The sequence below is a fragment of the Malus domestica genome, chromosome 16 (genome assembly GCF_042453785.1).
Source record: "Malus domestica chromosome 16, GDT2T_hap1".
Classification (NCBI taxonomy): domain Eukaryota; kingdom Viridiplantae; phylum Streptophyta; class Magnoliopsida; order Rosales; family Rosaceae; genus Malus; species Malus domestica.
Window position 1 is genome coordinate 15,078,809 of NC_091676.1, and position 12,702 is coordinate 15,091,510.

The 12,702-nt window shown below is 37.6% G+C and overlaps 1 pseudogene; it reads left to right on the plus strand.

Annotated features, from left to right (window-relative positions):
* Positions 1-17: 17 nt before the first annotated feature.
* On the plus strand, positions 18-8,025 carry LOC103416840 (calcium-transporting ATPase 12, plasma membrane-type-like; annotated as a pseudogene).
* Positions 8,026-12,702: the final 4,677 nt, after the last annotated feature.

Sequence of the window (12,702 nt, forward strand, 5' to 3'; positions counted from 1 at the left end):
ATGTTTGGCTCTTCTAAATGGTAAATGTGTTGCTGCAGATCACGAAGAAAATTAAAACTGGACATAGGATTTGGCAGGCGAAGGATGGCAGCGGTTCAAGTTCTTTGTCATGCAGTATGTGCGTTACTCTTGAACCATCTGTATTATTACTGCAAACACCAGTGTGTGACCGATTTCTTTGGCTAGAAGAAACCAAAGCTCCACAAAATGATTTATGCAAGTGTTGGCTTGATATTTAAGCGAGGTAATTAACACAGTTGCAGAAGCAATTAAGGAAGGAAATGTTATTTGCAAGAGGGCTCGAGGAAAACATGCATTTGGAAGATGGTTTTGTAGTTTTTGTTAGCGTTTCAAAAATAAATCTAGCTGCTGAACTAGAAAAACATTATCATGTAAATACTTGTCATGAAGTCAGATTGTGGTTAATGGGGGAAGCGTTTGTCCCCAATGAAAGCTCGACAACCTATCTGACAAAAGTCCTCATCGAGTCACCTAGTGAGCCCCAAACAGGAAGGAAAGCTCTACACCCAGCAGTGACTATATCCTCTATCAATTATTGGTGAGAAAAATATTTGTATATATATTTTAAGAAAATGCTAAGGAAATTTTCTTAAAAGACTTTTCATGAACTCTTGGCTACTCATGTTTTTGGTACAACTCCCATTCCAATATTATAAAACATTGCGCAACAAATATGAGGAGGCAAAGACTCCACGAATAGTCTCACTTCAAGAAAATCTCATTAACATTAATTATCCATATTATATATACTCTGCCAACAGAAACAAATTAAGCTCTCTCTCCCGACAGCAAAATAACTAGATTGCATGACTTTCCAAAACAAAAAAACTAGATTGCATGTAGGAACTTGCATGGCAAGTGATTTGAAAACCCAAAAACTCATAGCATTGGTAGTTGGTCGGGTCTAAATGAATGATATCCATTGATAGGAATGTGTCATTGCTTCCCAATTAACAACTTTATGGTTTGAAGTCTTTAATTTGTAAATGTGTGGTTTATGTATAAGGTGTTCCACAATGTTAGGCGAGTTTGATTCTTATAACACAACTGCTATAATGGTGTGAATTAGATTCCGGCTTTTTAGCCAAAGTCCCTAAGATTTGCATAACACATCACTTTGGTCCCTGAGATTGAAAATCAATAGAAATGGTCCCTGAGATTTTCCGTCATCCATTATTTTGGTCATTCCGTTAAAAACTCTGTTAAGTGTCCCATAGCTCTTGGCCGGAAGTTTGGGCAATTTTCAAAGCTTCGTAACTCAATCATTTCTTAACCAAATTCAACCCATAATATATGAAAATGAAGATAGGAAAGTGTAGAACAAGATTATACCTATTTGGAAGCCCAATGGTTTCCGGAGATGGCCAAAAAATAGCCTGAAAGGTGACTGGTCCGCTGGAAAATTGGAAAACTCGCCGGAAACAGCGTAAACTTTAAACGTTCATAACTTCTTCAATACTTTACGAAATCAAGTGATTCAAAAATAAAAAATCATACTTCTCAATGAGAAGAAGAGAATGGTACCTTTGTCGATAGTGGCTAACTTCAAAAATAAAAAATCCACCATGGTTTAGCTGGAAAATGGCTCGAAAGTGGCTAACTCGAGACCAAGATAGCCACTTTCGAGCAGGTTTCCAACCAAACCACAACTATTTAGCCATCAATAAAAGTACCATTCTCTTTGTCTCGTCAAGAAGTATGATTTTCGTTTTCGACTCACTCAATTTTGTTGAGTATTGATGAAGTTATGAACGTTTAAAGTTTTCAAGTTTTCCTGCGGACCAGTCATTTTTTAGGCTATTTTATGGCCATCTCTGGCAACCATTGGGCTTTCAATTAGGTATAATCTTGTTCTACACTTTCCTATCTTCATTTTGATATATTATGGGTCAAATTTGGTTAAGAAACGATTGAGTTACGAAGCTTTAAAAATTGCCCAAACTTCCGGCCAAGAGCTCCGGGACACTTAACGGAGTTTTTAACGAAATGACCAAAATAATGGATGGTGGACAATCTCAGGGACCAAAGTGATGTGTGATGCAAATCTTAGGGACGATTTTGACTAAAAAGCCTTAGATTCCTAATCATAACAACAATAGTTTTAGACTAGTTGAACAAAGTTGAGTGTCTGCACCCTTGCATGCAGATCTGAATCCCCTCGCATAAATTAGAGTCTTGTAAAGAGAGAGAGAGACATTGAAAATGCCTTTACTTTTGGGAGTAGTATTCTTTATGTCCAAATTTCCTCCTTTTTTTCTTCCTTTCACACTTTTCTATGTGTCTCTATAAAGAAATGAACACAATGTTATATGGTTGTAATTGTTCAAATAGAAAAAGAGAGAAAATATGAGGAATTTAAAGAAGAAAGAATCCTACTCCTTAATTTTTAAGGATGCCTAAAATTTCAAAGAAAGGGATGGAAAGGGAAATCAACTGAATGACATTGAGATCCGTTCTTGCGGGGTCGTAGTGCTATGGAAGCGTGTGCCCACCTACTTTATGTTCTTAATTTCTGCTCATCGAGTCATTGACACAAAAGAGAATTCTATCCTGGGGGAAAATGCTCATTTTTTGAAAAGATTATTTGGGAAAAGAAGTATTTGTATGACATATTTACGAATAGAAGTTTAACTAGATATTATTGGTAAGAACTTGCAAGGAAAGTGTGAAGTAATGCTCATTTTTTAAATGATCTTTGATCAAATTTTTAAATCAAATTTTCAAACTAAATGATGCATTACAAATAGGAAATGAAAAGACTTAGGAAAAATCATCATGGGCTGTAAAACCCCAACAATTTCCTTGTCTATGCCATGAGGAAGGTATATCAAAATAGGATTGCTCATTTTGATCAAACTCCCATTGTTGAACTTTTCATAACAAGGCTCCCCTTAATTGAACTACTCATGATCAAACTCTCTCTTATCGAACTCCTTTTTGACCAAGTTGGTCTTAATCAGACTTCTTTAGACCAGTTTGCTCAGATCATAATTCTTATCTGCTACCCTTTCTGAAAAAGTTACTTGTGAAGAAAAGTATTTATTTAATACATTTACGAATAGAAATTCAACTAGATATTATTGGTAGGAACTTGCATGGAAAGTGGTCAGGTGTGAAATAATGCTGCATTTCTTTTGGATTTAGGCTTATTAATTGAATTGCTTCTCAAACTGTCATTTAGTCTCAATTTACTTTTTGAAAATAGTTTTGTCTTACTTTGCCTCCTAAACCTGTTATTTTCAACTCATTTAGTCTCACTTCACCTCATTCCATTATAAAAACATTAGATCTGAACCGAATAAATCATTAAATTCCTTTCTCTTATTTCATGAACCATAATTTGTTTCGCCATGAAGATTAGTCAACTAAATTGAAAGGCAAGATGAAGGCAAGACAAAGAGGTGTGTAATAATGAAATGTCCAAAATACCCTTGAATTTAACATTTCTTTAACTGAATGGGGGTGAAGTGAGACCAAAAGTGTTGAAGAAGGCATTTTCAAGGGGCAAAGTGAGAAAAAAAACCATTTCATGAGGTAAATTGAGACTTAATGATAGTTTCAGGTGGCAATTCAATTAATAAGCATTTTTTTTAGTACAACGATATATTTTACACCAAGATGAAAGGGGTTCGATTAAGCCACACATTAAATAATAAGCCTTTATATTCATTATGACAAATGTGCCATCTCTGTCTTTGTTTTTTCCCAACTACTCTATAGTTTTAAGTCTTTATTTTGTAAATGTGTGGTTTATAAGGTGTTTCAATAGTTTAAGCAAGTTTGATTCCTATAACACAATTGCTATAGCGATGTGAGATGGATCCCGAGATGTAGTTTAGGCCAATTGAACAAAGCTGAGTCTGCACCCTTGTATGCGGATTCTAATCCCTCTCGTCTAAATTAAAAAGGGAAATTTTATTTGAATCCATATAACCTCCTTCTACACCCAACTTACTCTTTGCACCCATATTATTTTTAATTAAACTATTAAATCTCTTTCAACCCAAATTTACTACCTAAACTACCCTTACAAACCCAATTCAATATGTAAATTTATCTTTACACCCATTTGAAAATAAAAAACCAAAATCAAAGCATTCTATCCACATACGTTATCTCCTTCCAACAATTATTTTTGATAGAGTTTCCATCATCCTTTACAACGTTACTCTCGGTAAATTCCAGGTTGCTTTGCACCAACTATATAGATTTGCAGGAAATAACTGCAGGCAACCAAATAATTCATTGATGGGAAAACATATACTTGACATTTGATGGCATGAAGTAATCTGCAGTAGCATGTAACTAAATAATAAGAGGTAGGAGAGAAGCAGCATTTATAACATTATGGTCTTGAATCATGAGTTCTTGAGAAATAAGTTGCAAAGATTGTTCTTCTTCCATTATGTTGTGAGAGGTTTTGAAATCATAAAAATTAAATGCAATTCGGACTAAAACTATGAAAGATTGAATGATATGTACCTCGACGGTGGAATTGATCCACTAAGTTAAACAAATTGTACCTATTTGAAATAAAAAACCTCAGAAGTAACAAAAATACATGAGAAGCACTTCGAAGGAAGATAGAAAATCTAGTTGAGAGCAACTCTATTTGGTGAGAAAACTTCTTGTTCATTTGGATATTGTCATTTTTGATGTAAGAGAAAGAAGTATGAACATAAACATAAAAACTGTATTGCTGATCAATTTTTTTAATAACATAATTTGTACCGTGTGGTGTCATTTTTTGTTAGGGTTTGATTATTAGATGTATGTTTATTGTTAAATCATATTTTTATTGTTAATTGTATCTTGTACTTAATAGTAATTGTGTGGCTTAGCCAAACTACCCCATCCCCTTAGTGTAAAATATATCTTTATACTAAAAAAAATGTTTAAGTTGGGGGTAGAAAGAGGTTATATGGGTTCAAATAAAATTTTACAAACTTTATTTCAAATAGTTAATTTAGATTTTTTTTTTAGTACATCGATATTTTTACATTAAGGGGATGGGGAGTTCGGCCAAGCCACACAATGAGCAACCTAATTTGGTATCGAATTCGTCATCCACGAGATTCGAACCTAAGACCTCTCACTTCCAAGTGAAAAGGAATACCATCAGATCGTAGTATTGAGAGGCAATAATTAATTAAGAATTAGATTAAATACAAATTATTCATTCAATCCCTGTGGAAAACCTTGCTAGAGCCAACTATACATTGTACTCTTGCAAGTATTTTCAAGTGTTTTTATCCCTACTTTTGCAGGTGGTAAAAATCCTATCAGGTAGTTATCCTAGAAGTTTTGCCACTAGCCGTGACCCTCACTCTTTCTTATTCTTTGAAGCGAATGATGGCTGATAAGGTACTGGTGAGGAAACTCTCGACTTTTGAGACGATGGGCTCTGTAACCGTCATTGGTACTCACAAAACAAGTACTCTCACCGTGAATGAAATGAAGGTGACCAAGTTTTGGTTAGGCAAAGAACTTTTGGAAGAAGGGGCTTATTCATCTATTTCTCCAGATGTCATGTACTTGATCCATGAAGGGGTTGCTCTCAATACAACTCATTATGTATACAGGCCTATCTCGATTCTAAAAATTGAGATCTCAGGCAGTCCGATAGATAAGGCTATCCTTACATGGGCAATTCATTAAATGAAGATGGACATGCAACAAGTGACGACGAGTTGTAGCATTCTCGATGTTGAGGCTTTAATTTTGCAAAAGAAACGAAGTAGGGTTTTGGTGGAAAGGCACGTAGACAATAAAATGCAGGTGCATTGGAAATGAGCTACAAAGATGATATTAGTTGTTTGGGTTAATATTTGAATATTGGGCTAGACTGTAGAAAGGCCCAAAGAGGTCAAAGCAAGGTGGATTTGCCCGAAGCCCAGCGTCGAGCCCAGCAACAAACTAAAACCTTCTCAGCCAAGGTAAAAGCCATGTGTCCATATTAGAAGTGACAAGTGATGAGGACTAACCTACTATCAGCTAAAAAGCACTTTCTAGTGGCATTACAAGTAAAAAGCTGATGACTTCCTACCCTCCAAGAGCTTCTGGCAAGAGCAAAAGCTACAACAGCCAGGCCAAACTGCTTATAAAAGGGAAGACATGCCCCAGAGACAAGGACACTTAACCAATCAAACAAACAAACTTACAAACTCTGCTTTCAAGCCAGATTTGCATCCAAAAGCTAAAATCAACCCAAATTCAGTCCTTTTAGCAATAGTTCCTTAGAAAATCTATCTCTTGTCTAGTATAAAAGCTCTACTACCTTCCTTAGTGTTGTAGTATCGATTCCCTCATGTAAACTTGTTTACCATCCATCCATTTTTAGCATACAACCCCTGTAAATACAAAGAGAAGTGACTACAAGAGGTTCAACCTTGCCAGATAAGGTGAAATCTGGCCCGAAACTCTTTGTTTGTTTTCTAAATTAGTAAATCTATTGCTTAATGCATTCTCCAGCATGTATTCAAGTTATTTCCACCTGTTTTTCTATTTTAAGAGTCTTATTTGCATCTGAATTTGGTTAATTTAATGAATATGTTTTCATTAAAGAGCAATTTGGAACTAAATTAATGACTTAAGGGGCTCTGGACTCCCTCCATTCGAACATACAAGATCAGGAACTAAAAGTCCTTGTTTACAAGGCAAGAAAATGAACTTAATGTGGACTTAACTAGTTCACGACAATCCTTTAATAACAAGAAGTTTGAGTAACTTGGGGCGCAAGTAATCGACTTAAAACTCACTTATTCTACATCTACTATACTGAGATAGTAGTGGCACACCTAAACATTTAGTTAGTTTTGATTGTAAGCCTCAAGGCCTATACCTAAGGCCCTACATAGGCACATTTCAGAACTAACTTCAAGCTTTTACTGCAGTATACAAGGCAAGCAAGAGCCTAACCATCAAACATACATCAAAGTGTCAATCCCTTGGGGAGCTGTGCAGAGGTCCAAGGAGCCTTCTCTAGAGAAATCTTTGCCCGAACACTAGCAATGTGCACAAGTTACTACAATGTTGTTGGACATGTTGAGGATAAGGATGACAATCATATAATGACTGTTAAGCAGATTATTGAAAGTATGGCAACTAGCTGGTTCCATTACATTGCTTTTGCTAGTAAAGAATTTCTAGCTGAAGAGCAAATGGATGATCAAGGATACAAAGTTGTGCTAAAAGAAAAGGGATCTACCCTGTTAGGACTTGTGGGTCTTAAAGATCCATGTCGTCCATGAGTGAAGATGGTAGTTCAAGACTTTCGGAATGCAGGAGTGAAGATCAAAATGATCACTGGTGACGATGTTTTCACTACAAAAGCCATATCCAATGAATGTGGGATTCTCAAGACTTATGAGGATATGTTAAATGGAGCAGTGATAGAAGGCATGCAATTTCGCAATTACACACCTCAAGTGAGAAGGGAGAAGGATAAGGAAATATGCGTAATGGCAAGGTCCTCTCCATCTGATAAGTTTCTCATGGCACAAATGATGCACTAGCATTGATAAAAGCTGCTATTGGAATTTCTATGCGGATACAAGGCACAGAAGTTGCTAAGGATAGCTCTGGTGTTGTGATCATGGATGATAATTTTGCATCGCTGGTCACAGTTTTGAGGTGGGGTAGATGTGTGTACAATAACATCCAGAAGTTCATCCAATTCCAGCTTACTATAAATATTGCAGCTATTGGCATCAACTTTATAGCACCCATTTCGGCAGGTGAATCTCGTTAACAGCAGCGCACTTCTTGTTGGTAAACTTAATTATGGTCACACTAAGATATCTAGCTATTGCCAAAGAAAAGCCCATAAAAGAACCCATGGAAAAGCCACCAGTGAGCAGGACTGAGCCTCTCATCACCAGCATCATGTGGAGGAACCTACCTCAATTCCTGTACCAGATTGGGATCCTCTTGATTATGCAATTCAAAGGCGAAAAGATCTTTGGAGTAGATGACAAGGCAACGACAGCCTTGATTTTGCAATAATTTTTCCAATAGGGAGAGGTTGGATTGGAAGCAATGGTCTGCCTGTTTTGGATTTGCATCCTTCTCCTAGCCAATTGTTTTCAAGCCCTAGGCTAGAAAGCATTGACTGGTAATTAGAAACAAGATACATGTATCATGGCTATACAATAATGAGAAACTAGAAAACTCAGTGTTCTTTGTCAAATCGATTGGATTGGGAAGCTCCATGCGTTATTATGGTGATTTGCCAATGTATATGAATCATATCGTTGATTCAGAAATGTCGATGTTTATGGCACTGTAATATTCTATTCACTAGGAAAAAAGTGAAGAATCTGTAATTGCTACCTGAAAACTCTAGTTTTTTAAGTCATCAATTTCAAATGCGTGGTTTATGGTTATTTGTATTGCATGATAAGATTTCTCGCCTAATGTTCATACTCCATTCCCTTGTAAATTGTAATTGTAGCTGAACCCATCGAACTCCCATCTCAATCCGGTTATCAAGAATCATATCCGAAATCACAATTACAAAAATGTTTAAACCTTTGGGTTAAAGCTAACAAATGTACATGATTGCATTGTTGTCGTAAACCAAAGTTGTGATGTTAAAAACTGGATCCTCACTTCCAGCGTTTGGCTCTTCTATATGGTAAATGTGTTATGGTAGATCACGACGAAAATTAAAACTGGACATAGGATTTGTTAGGCGAAGGATGGCAACGGTTCAAGTTCTTTGTCATGCAATATGTGCGTTACTCTTGAGCCTTCTGTATTACTGCAAACACCAGTGTGTGACTGATTTCTTTGGCCACAAGAAACCAAGGCTCCACGAAATGATTTGTAAGATGCCTCGAGGCTAGCATGTATTTAGTCAGAGGAACAACCTTCTGCTTGTGGGCACTTGATGTTTTACATAAACGACTTACTCTACAAGAAAATGAGTTGCATTGGAAGATGGCTTCACAGTTTTTGTTAACGAAGCCATTCCCCTTGAATTTTATTGCCAAATCCCCTCCCAAGTGACGAGGAATGCTCAGCTTATGGATATGGATTATAATAGATTCATATTTGATTCACACCAATGTAACAATCGAAACATACTTTGTCTTGATTCCAAAAATAAACATGGATAGAGAGATGACGGTTACGTTATGCCTTTGATATTTTCTATCCCAGATTAGATAAGACATGTGGCAGCATGTGATTTGAAGTTCCTCCTAGATTGAATTCCTCCTTCCTTGGATTATTCCCATGAACAATCCATATGTTTTAGGGAGTTTTAACGAAAAGGCCATGGTACTGTTCACTTTAACGAAAAACCACATTTTTACACTAAAAAGTCAAACCTGGTACTATTCACCCTACCCTTTATTTTGTCCTTATCATTAAAACTCAAAGTTTTCAAGCCCTTTTCATTAGTTTTCCTTATGTTGTTTGTTTTAATAATTAATTTCCACGTCATCATAGAAAATTGGGATCATGTTATTTATCACGTATGGGAAAGTCCACGTGACACATGCATCAAATTAGTTTCAATTAAGTTAGTCATTACAAATTAGTTTCTCTGATCTAATGTTAGTTGTCTCTATTTGTTTTCAAAAGGTATTATGTTTGAGTTCGACTCACGTAAATACAAAGACAATGTTTATTTACGTAATTAGGCTCGATGCATAATTCCTACGTAATTAGGCTCGATGCATAATTCCTACGTAATTTCAATCCTTTTTGGATTCTAATTTGCATTAATGCGTAATTCCACTATCGCGTATGAGGATTGAGGTAAAATCCAAGAAGAGGTGGCCATGGAAAATTTGCCATACGAATTTTGCCGTACTTTTTATCTTGTCTATGACAATGTGGGAAAAGAATATAGCCAAACAGTAGTCATCTTTATTTGATTTTCTTTTAGCATAAAACAATAGTCATCTTATCTTTGCTAATTTTTATTTTTATTTTTTAAAGGGTACAACTGGTGATAAACCACAATGATCTCTCTTCCGAGCCTAGAAAGGCTATGAAAAATTTTACCCTGCTCGTGACCACAATCAAGCAAACTCACCAGTTCGGACCATTGAACTCGGGACCTGTTCATAAATAACACCAATTCGAACCACAGTCAAGCAGACTCAACAATGATAAAGATAGTGATAGTGCATAACATGTTCATAAATAGTATATAGTCATCCATCATATATACTACAAAGAACATAAGTTAAATAAAGTATGGTATTCCAAAATATTCTCAGTAAAGCATGATAATCATAAAGTGTAAATCTAATTTACTTATAAAGCGTAACCATTAAATCATGCTTTTCATGTATGCATTTCTACTATTAAAATATGCATTTTGGAAGGGGTCCACTCACAGATACTCTGTCGTCGAAGAGTTGTGTGAAATGGAAAGATCGGAATCACCGCTAATAATTGCACCTAAACACATAAATGGTCCAATTAACAAAACTATACTCAAACGATTGAATTTCGAAAAACGGATTCAGGAATTTGAAAAACATAAAGGGGGACCTCAGGTACCATCACGCACCACTGCAAAGTTGCGGCTCCGACGGCCACGTGCCGCCGTGGGTCGCCGAAAAAGTCGTCAGAAAATTCGCCTGAGCCGCTATGGACGGTGGCGAGTGTACTCCACGCGCCGCCCACATGCAGGCTCACCTGCAGTTGGGCTTATGGGTTGGACCGGGTTTGGCTTGGGCTTAAAGGGTTTTTGGGTTTGGGTTCCTTGGACCGAATGCCCAATCTTGCATGGCCCAAAAGCCTAAGGTCCAAGGGTCCAGCCTATGGTTAATTAGGTTAAGGGTTTCTAATGGGCTTGGGTTTTAACACCCGACCTAAGGGTCTTTGGGTTTCAGAAAATAAATAATTACATGGGTTTGGGTTTGGGTTTAATAGGTCATGCCCGAGTTCTCCACAGGTTAAAGGCCTTGGGTTCATTGGGTTTGGGTCGTTGACCCATTTCTCGCCAAGGAAGAAGGCCGGAGCCTCCCGTTCTTCGGTCGACGCCAAAACGCCACCCTAGTTTACGATCTAGGTACCAAAACGAAGGTAAATGTGAGAAGGAGAGATTGGTACCTGAGATCCATCATGAAAAAGTTTGGAGGTGGCCGGACTTAGCTCGAGAGTCACGAGGTTCTTCGGAGGTTTCCTGGGTTTCTGGGCTTCACAGAGACAAGGGAGAGGGAAGGTAGGTCCTTGCGAGGGTGAGGGTGGTGGTGTCGTCTTCGAGGTGTTTCTTTGGGTGTGCGTAGGTGTTAATCGGGAAAGGGAGAGGAAAGGGTCCGAAAGAGAGAGTGAAAGTGAGAGAGAATGAGTGAGCTGAGAAAAAGTTCAGGGAGAAGAGAAAGAAGGAGATGGATGTAGGTTAAGGGCTGCCATGTGGCAGTTAGAGGGAGGAGGAGAATCTAAAAAGTAGTTTCGGATTGGGTAGAGATAGGGGACACATTTGTAATTTCAATAAACTTTTAGGAAAATTATGAAATTACATAAAAATTTGGAGGTGGGGTTTCACAGTTATTGTCTTAAAGGTTGAGCTATGTATCGCACAAAGTAACATCTGCTTGGATTAAGGTATGGTTTGGGGTTGAGGTGATTTTTAAAAAAACTAGTATGAAAAAAAGCTGGGAGAGTTTTTGGTGTTTGGTAAACACCCTAAACCAGCTTTTTTTCAAAGTTTCAGATGGAAAAAAGCTAAAAAGTGGAAGCTGCAAAAAGCAACTTCAAAAAGTGGCTTATTTTCAAAGTGTCTCCTGATTCCTCACACTTTCAGGAGGAAGAACAATGTTGCCACAGCCTGGCGACCCAGCTCCAATTCATTCATCAAGAATTGCAAATCGACATCCTGATTGTCCATTTCTTCATCGCCGCCTTTCTCCTCCCCTTCATTGCTTCCTTCGTCGCCATCTCTACCTTTAGCTCTGTCATCTGAAATGGTGAATTTCTCAGCCTTGAACGTGAGGCTGGAGCGCACAATTTCATAAACACTAGTCCCGCAAGTTCCATTAAACCCTAATTTGGAGGTGGAGTGAGAGAATGAGGAGAAAATGAGGATTGGGGCCGAATAGGGAGCGAGTGTCGTAGTCATCACCGAAGAAGAAATCGTCGTCTAAGGTTCCGAAGCGGGTGAGGTGAAGAAATAGGTGATGTCAACGACAAAGAGAGATCAGAAAAGGGGACTCGGCTGGAGATCTGGGAGAGAGGTGGTTGGTATTGCCGATGCCAGCGAGGTCGAGGCAGGAGATGAGGGATTTGAGAGAAGGGTTACAGTCGACGAAGAAGGTGAGGAGGTGGGTCCCATTTTCGACAACCGTGTAGAAAGAGAAGATGATGAGGGAGAGGAAGACGAAGGTGAAGAGGTTGCCAGTGAACGACGTTGTGGCTTGTCATAGCACATCTAGTATTATACTTTTTGGTCATATCACATAGTCACAGCTGTTTTACATAAAAGTTTACCAAACACTATCATACTGCTTTTTTTTCTTCCAAAAGCACTTTTACAAAAAAATTTACCAAACACCCTGCTGCTTTATTTCACAGCTGCTTATTCTCACAGCACAGCAAAAACAGTTTTTTTTCAAAGTACAGAAATACCAAACCAGCCTTTGGTATTTGGCATTTGTCCACGTTATTATGAAAACTATCCCAACAAAATTGGGATGAACATCTGTTTTCATTATTAGATTT